This window comes from Oncorhynchus kisutch, linkage group LG5 (assembly GCF_002021735.2).
Source record: "Oncorhynchus kisutch isolate 150728-3 linkage group LG5, Okis_V2, whole genome shotgun sequence".
Classification (NCBI taxonomy): domain Eukaryota; kingdom Metazoa; phylum Chordata; class Actinopteri; order Salmoniformes; family Salmonidae; genus Oncorhynchus; species Oncorhynchus kisutch.
The window spans coordinates 64,731,949-64,747,340 of NC_034178.2; the positions used below are offsets into that span (position 1 = coordinate 64,731,949).

General features: G+C 39.9%; 1 long non-coding RNA gene across 1 annotated transcript; it reads left to right on the forward strand.

Moving 5' to 3' along the window:
• The first annotated feature begins 401 nt into the window (after positions 1-401).
• Positions 402-1,582, forward strand: LOC109890301 (uncharacterized). The gene is made up of 3 exons (XR_004209913.1): positions 402-539; positions 786-838; positions 1,130-1,582. It is a non-coding gene; the product is annotated as an uncharacterized LOC109890301 (long non-coding RNA).
• Positions 1,583-15,392: the final 13,810 nt, after the last annotated feature.

A 15,392-nucleotide genomic window follows, 5' to 3' on the forward strand; every position in this document is an offset into this window, starting at 1 on the left:
TTCAAAGTAACATTGTGCAGGTTCCCGCAAGATATTGTGTAGTTTCACACACTACAAAGGATAACGAGTGTGATAAAAGCGGGAGACAGACTATGGTGCTATGTTGAAACAGCAGGATCAGGGAGAAGGAAGACAAAGGGAAGGCAAACAGCAAACCTTTTTTGTTTCATTTTTACTTGTTTTCACCTACACACACACTTTCCCACAATTTTATTACCCTTGGGTCCAGTGGAACCGAACACCACATATGTAATAAAAATGTATAGGGGGGTGCACAGTGTGCACAAAATTATTTTTATTTTTTTACATGTTCTTCACAGCAAATGAGTCTCAAGTTGAAACAAATAGTTAATTGAATCATTTTTATTTGAGCAAACATTGAAAATGTGTCCCACAGACCCGAAAAACCACACAAGGGTTAAGCATTCCAGATGATTTTCAAAGGCTGTGTCCTAACCAACTCTACTTACTTATTTGGAGTTCAATGGAAACATTGAAGTTCCCGGCACGTGGGATGATGCCAGATGCTGGAATAGCAGGTAGCCTTTTGCTTTTATGTTGCTTGCTTTGATGTTGGCACTTAATATTAAATATTGTCAGTCAAATGTAAATATTTTCAGTTAATAATTCCAGTTAAACTAGCTGGCTCATTAGCTGACAAACTAACATACTGTGCAGAGATGAACTACAGTGGCCGCTTTGAGCAAAACTTGAATGTAATATAATATATTCTAGGAGGTTATTATTTCTGTATGATCTTTATTCATTGTTCACTTATTTTTCAGCAATGCCACGTACAGGCAGGGATGACTGGGGCCTTCAGCGGGTAAGATGTGGGGTAAGAAATGATTTGAACGTCACAGATATAAATTCCCACTGTGCCCATGATAAAGTTAACTACATTACTTTAGTTGGCTGCTTTGAGCATAAATTGTATGTAATATAATCTATTCTGGGAGCATAGTGTGTGTGTGAATTAACTATGTACAATATTTTGGGACCGTTGGTACTGACAGGAGGCGTGACGAGAAAGCTGATCCAGTGCCCCCCAAAAAACTGATTGGAATAAAACTGATAACTGATTTATGTGCATAAACTATAAGATATTTACAAATGTTCACTGTTGCAGTGCCAACTTTGGGAACATGTGGTCCTTGAAAAACGCCTCATCTCCAGCAATATGAGTCTGCCAGAGGTCATCACGCTAGATGGGGATGGTGATGGAGGCTTTGGTGGTCCACACAATGAAGAAGCATCAATGAAATGTCTGTATCTCAGTAAAATCTTTGAAACTGTTGCATATACATTTTTGCTCAGTATATCTTTACAATAAAAAAATAAGGTGACCACTGAAAACCAGATGGAGATGTGTTAATTAGAAGCGCACTCGGTCCTTATATTACCGTAGCATAGGCTATGCTGGAGTGAATGTCGGCCTACCTGTCACAAGGAAAAAAGTTACCATTATGAGATGATAGGTCTACATGCATTGTGAACTGCGCTCCATGCTGAGATGGGCTGTATGTACACACCCTGAGTATTGATGATTGGTCAGGCAGAGAGAAGGCCATAGACAAGCCAGATTTAGACATTGCATATCATTTTACAGTTCCATTTCACTTCATGCACTTCCTATAAATAATTTATTATAATTTACTGGTTTCTCGCTGTTATTTCTCACGGAAAAAGGGAGGGCCTTTAACAGATGGTGCCAACAGACATGGCAGCTCTACTTTAGCTCCTAAGAAACTTTGCAGTATTTTGTTTTTCAGTGTATTATTTCTTATATTATGAGCCCAAAAAGTTTTTTGTGTTATTACATACAACAGGAAATAACTTTTGGATATTAGAGCAGCGATAACTCACCAGCATTATGACCAGGAATACGACTTTCCCAAATTATATCCTTTGTTCGTACCCCCCAGGGCAATTGAACTTACGCCAGAGGCGGCTCCAAGATGCCGGTGGAGAAGAGGTATTTGGAGTGGACTTCTAGTCCGACTCAGGAGGCGTGCACACCATCCACCACTTCAGAGTATATTAATCGCTAATGTTCAGTCTCTGGACAATAAAGTAGACAAGCTCAGGTAGAGGATGTCCTTCCAGAGAGACATCAGAGACTATAACATTCTCTGTTTTACGGAATCATTCATCTCTCCGGATATACTGTCCCCGTCCATACAGCCAGCTGGGTTCTCAGTACAGACAGGAATAAAGAACTCTCTAGGAAGAAGAAAGGCGGTGGTGTATGTTTCATGATTAACTACTGATAGTGTGATTGTGATAACATACAGAAACGCAAGTCCTTTTGTTCACCTGACCTAGAATACCTCACAATCAAATGCAGACTGTATTACCTCCCAAAATAATTATCTTTGGTTATAGTCACAGTCGTGTATATTCCCCCTCAAGCCGAACCACGACAGCCCTCAAAGAACTACACTAGACTTTGTACAAACTGGAAACCACATATCCTGAGGCCGCATTTATTGTAGCTGGGGATTTTAAAACTTCTTAGGGCTGAGATCCCGCGAACGGGATCGATATGACAACAGCCAGTGAAAGTGCAGGGCGCCAAATTCAAAACAACAGAAATCCCATAATTAAAATTCCTCAAACATAGATGTATTTCACACCATTTTAAAGATACACTTCTTGTTAATCCCACAACAGTGACCGATTTCAAATAGGCTTTATGGTGAAAGCACCACAAACGATTATGTTCGGTCAGAGCCAAGTCACAGAAAAACACAGCCATTTTTCCAGCCAAAGAGAGGAGTCACAAAAATCAGAAATAGAGATAGAATTAATCACTAACCTTCGATGATCTTCATCAGATGACACTCATAGGACCTCATGTTACACAATACATGTATGTTTTGTTCGATAAAGTTCATATTTATATAAAAAATTCTCAGTATACACTGGTGCGTTATGATCTTCATCAGAATTCACTCCCAGGAATCCCAGTTCCACAATAAATGTTTGTTTTGTTCGATAATGTCCATCATTTGTGATAAATAGCTACTTTTGTTAGCGCATATTGTAAACAAATCCAAACTCACAAAGCGTGTTTACTAGGAGCAGACAAAATGTCAAAATGTTCAGTTACAGTCCGTAGAAACATGTCAAACGATGTATAGAATCAATCTTTAGGATGTTTTTAACATAAATCTTCAATAGTGTTCCAACCGGAGAATTCCTTTGTCTGTAGAAAAACAATGGAACGCGAGCTACCTCACGTGAACGAGCGTCTTGAGCTTGTGACACTCTGCCAGACCACTGACTCAAAGAGCCCTTATGAGCCCCTCCTTTACAGCAGAAGCCTCAAACAAGTTTCTAAAGACTGTTGACATCTTGTGGAAGCCTTAGGAAGTGCAACATGACCAATATCCCACTGTATCTTCAATATGGAATGAGTTGGAAAACCGACCAACCTCAGATTTCCCACTTCCGGGTTGGATTTTCTTCTCAGGTTTTTGCCTGCCATATGACTTCTGTTATACTCACAGACATCATTCAAACGGTTTTAGAAACGTCAGAGTGTTTTCTATCCAAATATACTAATACTATGCATATATCAGCAACTGGGACTGAGTAGCAGGCAATTTACTCTGGGCACCTTATTCATCTAAGCTACTCAATACTGCCCCCAGCCATAAGAAGTTATTAATTAACAAAGCAAATTTGAGGAAAACAGTACCGAATCCAATGCATCATTTATTTATAAAGCCCTTCTTACATCAGCTGATGTCACAAAGTGCTGTTCAGAAACCCAGTCTAAAACCCCAAACAGCATGTAATGCAGGTGTAAAAGCACGGTGGCTAGGACAAACTCCCTAGAAAGGCCGGAACCTAGGAAGAAACCTAGAGAGGAACCAGGCTATGAGGGGTGACCATAGCCTGGCTGTGCCGGGTGGAGTTCTATCAACACATTAACTGTAGTACTCACGCTGAAAAACACTTGACCACTGTTACTTGCCCTTCCCCGCCCTCCCTTTGGCAAATCAGATCACAACTCCCTTTTTCTACTCCCTTCCTATAGGCAGCGCTGGTCTGACCTATCGGAAACCATGCTTCAAGATTGTTTTGATCACGCAGACTGGGATGTGTTCCAGGTAGCCTCTGAGAATAACATTGATGTGTACACGGACACTGTGACTGAGTTCATCAGGAAGTGTATTGGGGATGTTGTTCCCACTGTGCCTATTAAAACCTACCCAAACCACAAACCGTGGATAGATGGCAGCTTTCGCACAAACCTGAAAGCGTGAACAACCTCATTTCACCATGGCAAGGTGACTGGGAATATGGTTGAATACAAACAGTGTAGTTATTCCCTCTGTAAGGCAATCAAACAGGCAAAACGTCAGTATAGAGACAAAGTGGAGTCGTAATTCAATGGCTCAGACACGAGACGTATGTGGCAAGGAAGGTCTACAGACAATCACAGATTACAAAGGGAAACCAGCCACGTCGCGGACACCGAAGTCTTGCTTCTGGACAAGATAAACACTTTCTTCACCCGCTTCGCCTGCATCAAACCTGGAACAGAGAGATTGAAAAACAGATTCTATCTCAAGGCCATCAGACTGTTAAATAGCCATCACTAGCCGACTTCCACCGGATTACTCAACACTGCACCTTAGAGGCTGCTGCTCTATATACATAGACATGGAATCCCTGGTCACAATAATAATGTTTACACACTGCTTTACTCATCTCATATGTACAGTATATTCTGTTTTCTACTCGACTATATTTTACTCAATGCCACTCTGACATTGCTCCTCCTAATATTTATATATTTCTTCATTCCATTCTTTACTTTTAGATTTGTGCATATTGTTGTGAATTGTTAGATACTACTGCACTGTTGGAGATAGGAACACCAGCATTTCACTACACCCGCAATAACATCTGCTATATATGTGTTTGTGACCAATAAAATCTGATTTCATTTGGTTTTTGGCAGTAAATCTGGGCAAATCCCAGTAATCAAGTGTGCCTTCATTCAACCAAAGACTGGATGTCTGAACAAAGTGAATAATTCTGAATGTCAATAGATTTAAAAAAAAAAAAAATAATAATAATAATTATCATCAATGACAACAGTCACTCATTTAAGTCTGGTATCTGGGATAATCTGGTTAATTATTATATCATTTTATAAGTGTCTCTTTCCTTGTAGAATGTTGACAGCTGTATAGAAAACATTGTATTGCTATGATGCTCAAACTTAACTTAATAGCTACACTCACCGACACAGGATAAACTTTACCTGGCATGCTGGCCCTGACCAAACCGGTAGGTTTCCCCTCACTACAGCTGCACTTCTCCACATGGCTAGACTTACAGTTCATTTGGAAAGTATTCAGACCCATTAACTTTTTCCACATTTTGTTACATTACAGCCTTATTCTAAATTTGATTAAATTGTTTTTTTTCCTTATCAATCTACACACAATACCCCATATTGAAAAAGCAAAAACAGGTTTTTATACAATTTATCAAATGTATTACAAATTTTTAAAAACTGAAAAATACCCTTTACTCAGTACTTTGTTTCAGCAGCTTTTTCAGAAATTATAGCCTTGTGTCTTCTTGAGTATGACGCTGCAAGATTGTCACACCTGTATTTGGGGAGTTTCTCCCATTCTTCTCTGCAGATCCTCTCAAGCTCTCAGGTTGGATGGGGGTGTCGCTGCACAGCTATTTTCAGGTCTCTCCAGAGATGTTCGTTCTGCCACTAAAGGACATTCAGAGACGTGTCCCGATGCCACTCCTGCATTGTCTTGGCTGTGTGCTTTGGGTCATTGTCATGTTGGAAGGTGATCCTTTGTCTCAGTCTGAGGTCCTGAGCACTCTGGAGGAGGTTTTCATCAAGGAACTCTCTGTACTTTTCTCCGTTCACCTGACTAGTCTCCCAGTCCCTGCAGCTGAAAAACATCCCCAAAGGATGATGCTGCCACCACCATGCTTCACCGTAGGGATGGTGCCAGGTTTCCTCCAGATGTGACGCTTGGCATTGAAGCCACAGAGTTCAAGCTTGATTTCATCAGACCAGAGAATCTTGTTTCTCATGGTCTGAGAGTCCTTTAGGTGCCTTTTGGCAAACTCCAAGCGGCCTGTCATGTGTCTTTTACTGAGGAGGGGCTTCTGCCTGGCCGCTCTACCATAAAGATCTGAATGGTGGAGTGCTGCAAAGATGGTTGTTCTTCTGGAAGGTTCTACCATCTCACAGAGGAACTCTGGAGCTCTGTTAGAGTGATCATTGGGTTCTTGGTCACCTCCCTGACCAAGGCCCTTCTCCCCCAAATGCTCAGTTTGGCTGGGTGGCCAGCTCTAGGACGAGTCTTGGTGGTTCCAAACTTCTTCTATTTAAGAATGATGGAGGCCAATATAATATTAGCAACCATCAATGCTGCCGAAATTTTTTGGTACCCCTTCCTCAGATCTGTGCCTCGACAGAATCCTGTCTCTGAGCTCTACGGACAGTTCCTTTGACCTCATGGCTTGGTTTTTGCTCTGACATGCACTGTCAACTGTGGGACCTTATATAGACAGGTGTGTGCCGTTCCAAATCATGTCCAATCAATTGAATTTCACCACAGGTGGACTCCAATCAAGTTGTAAAAACATTTCAAGGATGGTCAATGGAAACAGATGCACCTGAGCTCAATTTCGGGTCTCATAGCAAAGGGTGAATATTTATGTAAATAAGGTATTCCTGTTATTTGTAATACATTTGCAAAAATGTCTAAAAACCTGTTTTCATTTTGTCATTATGGGGTATTGTATGTAGATTGATGAGAATTTTTTTCTCTAAAATGTGGAAAAATGCGGTCTTCTCCCCTTTTAATGCTCTTATCCTCATCAAAATTGGTCTGAAATAGGTCTGAAATAGACAACAAAGTCGACATACTGTATAAAACAATTATCTAGGCTAAGTAAAACAAAATAATTGTTTTGATCTACTGCTCTGCTAACTGGCTAGCCAATGTGTAGTCAGTGGCTAGCTAAAACAGAGAAAAGTGATGTAAGAAGAGTCAATACTTTATTAATTTAATTTCAATACAGTACATCAATTCATCATGGATTGGGCACAGAAGGTCTATAATTGCACTGGTGAACGTTAGCTGTCAGCAGGGGCACATCTTTCATCGGGGATAGGGGGGCATGACTCCACGTTCTGAACATGATTTTGAACCGTGCGGATACCTCAGAGCGGTCGGGTAGGTTGTTTGGCGGTATCAGATGGCATGATTTAGGACTGAGCAGACACCACAGAGCGTGCGAACAGAGGCAGCTGTTGTCTGTGTGTGGTGTGCTTTTTCTCTGAGTTGTAAAAGCAAGCATAGCAGAAACTGACTACTCTTTATTTGACAAACTGCTGTTTGAAAATATATATATTCCCAGTGCTGAGTTAGTAATGCAACTGACATTTAAATTAAGCTAATGCATTACATATTCCATCTCCTCTCAACTGAAGTTCTGTCTGAACTGAATGAACTAGCTAGCTAGTATTTACCACAGCCATTTCAGCTTTATCTGAAAGGCAGCTGTATCTAACAGTTGTTGTGTGTATGGAAATGTTTTGTAGCTTGTTTTGTCGTGTGTCAACAGAAGGAAATGAACTTGGCTAGTTTTCGCCAGTTGATATTTAGAGCTAGCCAAAAGTTGGCTAACATAAGCTAAAGTTAGTGAGTTACAGTGCCTTGCGAAAGTATTTGGCCCCCTTGAACTTTGCGACCTTTTGCCACATTTCAGGCTTCAAACATAAAGATATAAAACTGTATTTTTTTGTGAAGAATCAACAACAAGTGGGACACAATCATGAAGTGGAACGACATTTATTGGATATTTCAAACTTTTTTAACAAATCAAAAACTGAAAAATTGGGCGTGCAAAATTATTCAGCCCCTTTACTTTCAGTGCAGCAAACTCTCTCCAGAAGTTCAGTGAGGATCTCTGAATGATCCAATGTTGACCTAAATGACTAATGATGATAAATACAATCCACCTGTGTAATCAAGTCTCCATATAAATGCACCTGCACTGTGATAGTCTCAGAGGACCGTTAAAAGCGCAGAGAGCATCATGAAGAACAAGGAACACACCAGGCAGGTCCGAGATACTGTTGTGAAGAAGTTTAAAGCCGGATTTGGATACAAAAAGATTTCCCAAGCTTTAAACATCCCAAGGAGCACTGTGCAAGCGATAATATTGAAATGGAAGGAGTATCAGACCACTGCAAATCTACCAAGACCTGGCCGTCCCTCTAAACTTTCAGCTCATACAAGGAGAAGACTGATCAGAGATGCAGCCAAGAGGCCCATGATCACTCTGGATGAACTGCAGAGATCTACAGCTGAGGTGGGAGACTCTGTCCATAGGACAACAATCAGTCATATATTGCACAAATCTGGCCTTTATGGAAGAGTGGCAAGAAGAAAGCCATTTCGTAAAGATATCCATAAAAAGTGTTGTTTAAAGTTTGCCACAAGCCACCTGGGAGACACACCAAAGGTGTGGAAGAAGGTGCTCTGGTCAGATGAAACCAAAATTGAACTTTTTGGCAACAATGCAAAATGTTATGTTTGGCGTAAAAGCAACACAGCTCATCACCCTGAACACGCCATCCCCACTGTCAAACATGGTGGTGGCAGCATCATGGTTTGGGCCTGCTTTTCTTCAGCAGGGACAGGGAAGATGGTTAAAATTGATGGGAAGATGGATGGAGCCAAATACAGGACCATTCTGGAAGAAAACCTGATGGAGTCTGCAAAAGACCTCAGACTGGGATGGAGATTTGTCTTCCAACAAGACAATGATCCAAAACATAAAAATCACAAAATCTACAATGGAATGGTTCAAAAATAAACATATCCAGGTGTTAGAATGGCCAAGTCAAAGTCCAGACCTGAATCCAATCGAGAATCTGTGGAAAGAACTGAAAACTGCTGTTCACAAATGCTCTCCATCCAACCTCACTGAGCTCGAGCTGTTTTGCAAGGAGGAATGGGAAAAAATTTCAGTCTCTCAATGTGCAAAACTGATAGAGACATACCCCAAGCGACTTACAGCTGTAATCGCAGCAAAAGGTGGTGCTACAAAGTATTAACTTAAAGGGGCTGAATAATTTTGCACGCCCAATTTTTCAGTTTTAGATTTTGTTAAAAAAGTTTGAAATATCCAATAAATGTCGTTCCACTTCATGATTGTGTCCCACTTGTTGTTGATTCTTCACAAAAAAATACAGTTTTATATCTTTATGTTTGAAGCCTGAAATGTGGCAAAAGGTCGCAAAGTTCAAGGGGGCCGAATACTTTCGCAAGGCACTGTAATTAGCTAGCTATTAGTTTTGCCTCAATCACACTAGACCTAAATGAAACCAGTGGCCAAACGATTGAAGACTGATACTCTGATGTTTTTGACAGCGCAATGTCCGTTTTTATTAAAGTCAGTATAGCAATGTAACGTTGTTGATCTGTTAGTTTCCCTAGCTAATTCCCTACTTTCGACACTGACACGGTTGGTATAAACAGCTCTATTGGCTTCACTGTCATGGTGCACAGTCAGTACACAGCACTATGCTCATCATGTCTTAGCAGGTGACAGGTGTCCCAGCAGGGTCAGACAGCCAGGGAAGACCAGTCTACGGAGTTCAGGTGAATTTTGCAATATATTATAACAACCAGTAAATGGATATAACATTCCATCTTGAGTTGATGGAATGGATGGTGACAGGGTCTCGGCAGGGTCAGGCAACCAGGGAAGACCAGTCTGTGACAGTGCTGAGGTTAACTTTTGCAGATGCAACACTTTATTCTCTGTGCAGCAAACACTGGACAAGCCAGAAGCTTCAAAGATTGAAACTTTTTAAGGCAGTCTGACAACTCTAAAGTTGATAGAGGCTTTTCCCGATGACACAAAACATGTAAAACAAAAATGTGAGGAAGACCTAGGAAATGCTATTGATGATGCTGATGAATGGATACAGATATGTTTGAATGCCCAGTCATGTTCATATAATCTCAGACAGGTAGCCTAGTGGTTAAGGACCAATAACCAAACGCTTGCTGATTCAAATCTCTGAACTGAATATCATGCACTGAGAAATGTAATTCCTCTGCTAGAAGTGTAAAACACAAAAGGGGACATATGTGAAGGCTGGCTGAATTATTATACATTTTTTCATCTCAGCATGTCTACAGATGATCTCTTCTCCCTCTTTTTGTTTTGCTTAGAAATGTTGATACTGGAGACTGTTGTCAGAAGAAACAGTGTAACCAAGCATTTATAACGGCTAAGAAATGCATTGCCATTCATTGTAAGGTTATTTGTTTTCCCACAATGTCACAATGGATGGCAGAAATGTCAAGTTATGTATCACTGGATTTGATTTATTACAAGACTAAAGGTATACTGTGCAACTTTTATATGGTCTGGATGACTTATATGGAATATTGTACAACAAAAGGAGTCTGTATTGACAACATGACCTTGTCAGGGAGATACCTATTTATGCTGCTGGGCTGCTCAGTCCTGGCCCTGGGGGTCTGCCGTACTGTTGGTTGTCCCTTTGGCCTTGGCCTAACACACCTGAATCCAATAATGAATGTTTCACTAAGACCCTAAAGCTAAATGTGCTGTGTTGGGTTGGGGCGCTGCAGGGCGGTGGACTGCTAGAGGCAGGATGTGGTGACCCAGCTATATTGTGTGCAAGTAAAAAGAGCTCTACAGTACTATTAGGCCTATGATATGAATTACAGTGCCCTGTAATTATTGGGACAGCGAAGCATTTTTGATCTTCTTTAGGCTCTGTACTTCAACTTTGTATTTGAAATCAAACAATGAAAATTAAGTTAATGTTCATACTGTTAGCTTTAATTTGAGGCTGTTTTCAACCGTTTAGAATTTACAGCAATTTTTGTACATAGTCCCCCCATTTTGTGGGAGCAAAAGTATTGGAACCAATTCACTTATATGTGTATTATAGTAGTAAAAAAAAGTATTTGGTCCCACATTCATAGCACGCAATGACTACATCAAGGTTGTGACACTACACATTTGCTGTTTGTTTTGGTTGTGTTTTAGATTATGTTGTGCCCAATATAAATTAATAGTAAATAATGTATTGTGTTATTTTGGAGTCACTTTTTTACTGTAAATAAGAATATAATATGTTTCCAGACACTTCTACATTGTGGATGCTACCATGATTACGGATAATCCAGATGAATCATGAATAATGATGAGTGAGAAAATTAGACATACCCCCAAAACATGATAACCCCTAAGGAGGACCCCCAAGCCCTCCACCAGGTCATGTCCCCCACACTTCTAAAACCAAAGTTGCGCCCCTGGCTGACAGTGTCGGCTAAAGATGACGCACAAATTTGTAGTCTTGCTGAGGTATTTTCTGTTACTAATTAGCATTTAAATATTTGGGGGGTAAATGGAGGTGAATATACTGATAAAACTCACCTTGTCCAAGACAGAATTACACTGTTATCAAAATGTAACGCCAAGGTAAGACTACACCAAACACATACTTCATTTGAAGTGTTTGTAAAATTCAGTATGTGCAAAATGTTGGAAAAATGTTGGAAAGATGATTGGAACCATTTCCGTGTTTGACAGCAAGGTTTTTGAGGTATTATGACAAGTCCACTATGGTGGACCATGCATTGAATGAATTAACATTAAAAAAAGTGTTGTTTTGTTTTGTGTAGACTGTGTTCAAATGAAGCTGGCAAACCATTTTTTGTTTCATATGCACTGAGTTAATCTAGGTTCATGTATAGCAATTATATTATGACTTAGTTTAATGTATTTGATGATGGCCAAGTATGTAAAGTTATACAGAACTAGTGTGCACTCTTTCTCCTTTTTAGTTCCCTTCACGATATTAGAACATCTACACTACAGCATAAAACGCACAGTTGAAATCTTGGTAGTGAAAAAGCTCAAATCTATTTTTTTAACCCAAATATGAAATTCAGGAACAAAACAATAAATGTAGAAGTATGAGACATTCCATCTTCTCACTGTGCATTCTCATTTTACACGAGCACAGTCAACAGTATGCATACAATGGAAGTGGCATGGATGAATAATGCATGTCAATGTACCTTAGTGCCAAAGTTGGGACTCTCTCTGCAACTACAGCAAGAATACAATTTTGGTGACAATAACATTTCCGAGCTATAGGAAAGCTGATGAGAAACATGATCGCGCCAGATCGTCACATGTCTGACAGCTTGAGATGTGTCACATTTTATAAGATGTTAAACCACCATGGTTAGGCTAACTGTAAACAGATAGAGCTGTTAGGTATTCTAAAGCATGGAGTTTCAACATGATATTAATGGGGTACAATGTTAGTACACTGTGTTCTATTGATTGGATAAACTAATCCAACATTAATTCTTACAGCTCAGGAAGAAAATGTTGTAACACCACTGAAGGTTCTGCATACAAATGTTGATTGAATAATGTTTAGTGAATTGTTGGTGAAATAGAAACCTTCTTCAGTGAAACAAATTATAACATTTTTAAGTCACTGGCTGAAGTCACTGGTAAGAAGAAAATGGCATGGCTTTGGTCAAACCATGTTGACATACCTAGTCAAATGAAGGCCTAAAAGCATGTGAAACAACATGACAAAACATTGGTCCATGTTTTCAGTCTCAACCCCGTTTAATGGCCTAATATGGCAATTAACTGATAACCTTTATGAGATGATTTCACAAAATGACTCATGACTATCTCATTTTAGAATCCATTCGGCTCTTGAAGATGACAATTAAATAACTTTTAAACCAAAATGACAAGGCTGGAGGACAGAGTTTGGGCAAAAATGTCCCCTTTTCCTGTGGTGTAGTTACGAAACCCATGGAAAAATATAGACATTAGGGCTGGTGTGTTAACTTTGTGTAAACAGTGGCTAGTTTTTACAACATGAGGAAATACAAGGTGACACAAACTCACCAGTTTCTTGATGACCTATTTATTGAAAGGCTAAAAGTTTATCTTCAAGCTAGACATACCATGAGCTGGTTTTCTGGACCCTGATTACACCTAATTGAGATTAAACCATTGAGCATTTTCTTAGTCCAGGACTAGCTTTAATTTGTGTCTGGGAAAACTAGACTTTTAACATTTTGTTACTAAGGCATGAGGGTGGCAAAACTATGATTAACAATATACAAAGTTCATAATTTGTCATTATTGGATAGTTGCCTGTCGCAGGATTTTGTTTTGTTTTTGTGTCATACAGAGTACTCAGGGCAGATTAGCACAGTATTTCCACGGGGTCCTGCCTTCACTATCAATGACCGTTACCTATCCCATCATATTTGTGGCTGGCTGCAAATTCAGACATTACGACCTTCTTGATTGTCCATGACAACAGGAAACTAGTACGTTATACCAACTGACATGTTCCATAATGATTTCATAAGAGGACTCGGGACGACGGCAATGACTCTTTAATAGAAACCAGAATCACAGTTGGAGAGTTCAAGATTGAGTCAAACTTTTTTGTTTACATTATATGTCACCATTCTGACGTATTCTAATGACACAATGTTGTAAACGTTGTGTGAGCCTTTTGGGGGGGGTCAGTTTGGGGATTGTTGATTGTAGCATGTCAACAGCTGGTCTCCTGCCTTCTGCAAATGTAATATGTTTACAAACAACCTTAAAGCGCGTGCCTATTGTCATTCTGCTTTCAGACCATTTGATTAGTGGACTATTTAATATAAAATATGCCATTATCCAGATGCTTTTATCCAAAGTGACTTAGAGTTATGCACGCATGCATACATTTTCATACGGGTGGCCCCAGCGGAAATGAACCCACAACCCTGGTGTTTGCAAGCTCCATGCTCTACTGACTGAGCCACACACTACCATGCCCCCCAAAGACTATAAATACAGTATGGGCTTGATTTAATGAAAACTTATTTCAAGGTCTTCCTATGCAACGTTTCACAGATCACCTAAAGAAAAGGAGGTTGATAGAACAGCAATGTGGCCTACATATGGAATGACCCTCAGGTATGAGGCTGGATGAAAGGATTGAGAGACATGCACCAGCTAATTAGACGAGGTTGGGGAAATAACGGCCCCTAGTCAGCTGGTCACTGGACTGGAGTTGTACTGGAAGGGTGTGACCTCTGAAATCCATAACTGTTCATAAGGAATACATAGACATGAAGGTAAATAGATCTTTATTGTCCTGAAGGGTAATTCTTATGCCGCGTAAAATACGTATTCAAAGGCTACATAACTTCCACACGGCAAATATACAGTGAGGGGATACAAAAACAACATGAACAAGCATACTACATTGTATACATTATAGCATTATTTATTTAACCTTTATTTAACTAGGCAAGTCAGTTAAGAACAAATTGTTATTTACAATGACGGCCTTCCCCCGGCCAAACCCAGACCCGTACGACGCTGGGCCAATTGTGCGCCGCTCTATGTCAAGTCAACCAGTGGAATGCACATCCCTGATAGGGTGCTTTTGTAGCTAGTGTACATCATAAAGACTGTGTTGGTGTCTCTCTACGTCAGTTGCTTTACCATGTTGAATTACCATGAATAATACACAAATCCACTGCAAGTTGGGTGTTTGTTGACTGCCTGGGTGATGTCAGAAATGTTGCCCTGCAATGACTTCTAAACATTTTATCAAACAATATTATATTATTATGAGTGTCCTCACCATCTTGATATGACCTTCCAACCTGTTTCGAATAATAGAGATTATAAATGACCCTAATCCACCGAAATTACTTTTAGAAATATTTTTTTAAACAACCGATTATGAGTGGCCTGGAAAGGCTTCTTGAACAGAATCAAACAACAGATTGTGAATGACTCAGAGTAACTTCTAGAGCGATCTACAGTATCTAACAATATAGATTAGGAATGAACCAGAGTAAGGGTGGCAGGTAGCCCATTGGTTAAGAACGTTGGGCCAGTAACCGAAAGGTATCTGAAAACCTGTTGTTGTGCCATTGACCAAGGGACTTAATGTTAATTGTGCCTGTAAATTGTTCTGGATAAGAGTGTCTGCTAAATGACTGAAATGTAAATGTAACTTCTAGAGCGTTCTACAGTATCCAACATCATTGGAAGACTATGAGTGTCTCAGAACAACTGTTAGAACTATCTAGAAACATTGGGCTCTCCTCTATAGCTAACATCTAGCCTCGAGCGGCAACACATTTTTAAAAACAGGAAATGGGGACCACAGAAACTAATAGACAAATTATCCTTCAAAAAAATGTAAGATGTCGTCTTTGAAGTGTTTTTTCCTGTGCACATTTTATGATTCTCTGTAGCAGTGTTTCCAAATTCCTCTCCATCTG